The sequence below is a fragment of the Doryrhamphus excisus genome, chromosome 11, assembly GCF_030265055.1.
Source record: "Doryrhamphus excisus isolate RoL2022-K1 chromosome 11, RoL_Dexc_1.0, whole genome shotgun sequence".
Taxonomy (NCBI): Eukaryota; Metazoa; Chordata; class Actinopteri; order Syngnathiformes; family Syngnathidae; genus Doryrhamphus; species Doryrhamphus excisus.
Genome location: NC_080476.1, coordinates 10,833,250 through 10,835,869, shown reverse-complemented (window position 1 = coordinate 10,835,869; position 2,620 = coordinate 10,833,250).

Genomic DNA, 2,620 nt, shown 5'->3' with positions numbered 1-2,620 from the left:
TCTGCCGACTGTGTCTCTGCATCCTGGGTGGCTAGCCATCCATAGCTTCTTAGATCATGGCATCAAAACTGTTATTAAGAAAAATTCATGATTAGAAAACAAAATATCAAAATTAGGAAATTTAAAAAAATCACAATTGTCAGATGAAAGGATGAAAGAAGTTATAGTTATGTTATCGAAGTTCAAATGTCTAGCTAAGAAGTTAAAATTATTAAATAAAGTCATAATTATGAGATGAAAGTTGAAATTTCTAGATAAGAAGTCATAATTATGAGAGAAACTTTAAACATTAGGACATAAAAATTCACAATTTTGACATCAAAAATACATAATTATGAGCTAAATAAAGTCGTAAGATTAGAAAGATTAGAAGTCATAATTATGAGATAAAATGTAAAAAAAAGAATTAGGAAATAAAAAAAATCACAGTTGTGAGATTAAAAAGTCTAAAAAAAAAGTCTAAATTAGATTAGAAGTCATAATTATGGGATAAACCGTAAAAATTAGGACATACAAATTCACAATTTTGACATTAAAAAGACATAATTATGAGCTAAATAAAGTCTAAATTAGATTAGAAGTCATAATTATAGGATAAAACGTAAAAATTAGGAGATAAAAATTCACAATTGTGAGATTAAAAAGTCACAATTATGATCTAAATAAAGTCAAAATTAGAAGTCATAATTCTGAGATAAATCGTAAAAATTAGGATATAAAAAATTAACAATTGTGTGATTAAAAAGTCATAATTATGATCTAAATAAAGTCTAAATTAGATTAGAAGTCATAATTATGGGCTAAAACGTAAAAAATTAGGAAATAAAAATTCACAATTGTGTGATTAAAAAGTCATAATTATGATCTAAATAAAGTCTAAATTAGATTAGAAGTCATAATCATGAGATAAAACGTAAAAATTAGAGGATAAGAAATTATAATTGTGAGATTAAAAACTCATAATTAGATTACAAGTCATAATTATGAGATAAAACATAATAATTAGGAGACGAAAATTCATAATTGCGAGATAAAAAGCCATAATTATGAAATAGAAACATCATAGTAATGACTTTGTCACGATCCTTGAGCTAGCCTGTGTCACAGGTTAGCTTGTTTCTGCTTTCATGCTTTAGTTCCTGTTTCATGCTCTTATTTTGATAGTGCTTCCTGTTTGTCCTGGGTTTGCGTCCGCTTGCTTTGCTTCTCTGTTTCATTCACACCTGTTGCCACTTATGTTCCCCGTCTATTTAGTTCCGGTGCGTACGTCTTAGTTTGTTGTTGTAGCTTTCCACGCTACTGCAACTGTCTTAGCTGGTGTCTTGCTGCTGTATATCTGCTGTTATAATTCATATTTGTGAGATAAAATGTCATAAGGATGAGATAAATCACAAGAAATGTGCTCGCCTTCTTCAACGGAGCCTTTGGTCACATTTCAACTTCCGTAGAAACGTAGTTGGAAAATAAAGATATCCTGCAAGGAGAAGTGAAGGGTCATTTGTGACGTCATTATGTGAAATGTTTGTGACGAAAAAAGTGTGGATTTCGACCTGAAATCCCCTTTCTAAGTATGCTAAATACTCATGAATGGATAAAAACAACTCATATAACATAAAGCTGAGCAACGTTTCAATGCATTGACATTTTTATATTTGCAAAAATGTAATTTTGCACGCCATTATGACAGATAATGCGACAGATAATATTGGACTCAGTTTGTCCTAACTCTGCATGTGAAAACATGGCTTCTTCATCAGAGCCCATCAAAAGACTGTGTAACATTTCCAGTGAATCCCGAAATCAGCAACGTCTTTGAACTAACCACAACAATCTTTTTTCTTTAATCCTCGTCTTGTATGTGGGTCACCCGGGTCAAATGGGACTGGGGTCGCCGAGTAAAGAAGGGCTTTACTGTCTGCATCCTTTATAAGCTGCCGTCAGGATCTACTTTTTTTTTTAAATGTGTGGGCTATTTAAGAAGTCGCTGCTTTGTCCTTGCCGACAGCATTTCTGGTTTTCGTGTGTGAAGTCTCACTGGACGGACAAGCAGCTACCGTTTCCGACAACAAAGACCGAGCTTAACTTAACATTGGGAAGAATTTACTGTGTGTGTGTGTGTGTGTGTGTGTGTGTATACACAAGACCGTCAAAGGGATTAGCCTTCATCTGTCTCCTTCACTTAACACCATATGTTTCTACACAAAGTCTCCAGTTCTACTATCCAGGCGCACACAGTAATGAATCCCGTCCTACTGTATTCTTGCCTTATTAGTACACACACACACACACACACACACACACACACATGCATGGCTTTGGGATTTGCTGAGTACAGATTTTTCAAAAAACACCAGCTATATACTGTATTTTCCGGACTATAAATGGCACTTTTTTTTCATAGGTTGGCTGTTCCTGCGACTTATACTCCAGAGCGACTTATGTATGTTTTTTCTACCTAATTATGCATTTTTGATGTTGTGCGACTTATACTCCGGAGCGACTTATAGTCCAGAAAATACGGTAATCGACTGAAAAAAGAATCGTTACCGTCCAAATACCGTATTTTCTGGACTATAAATCGCACTTTTTTTCATAGGTTGGCTGTTCCTGCGACTTATAC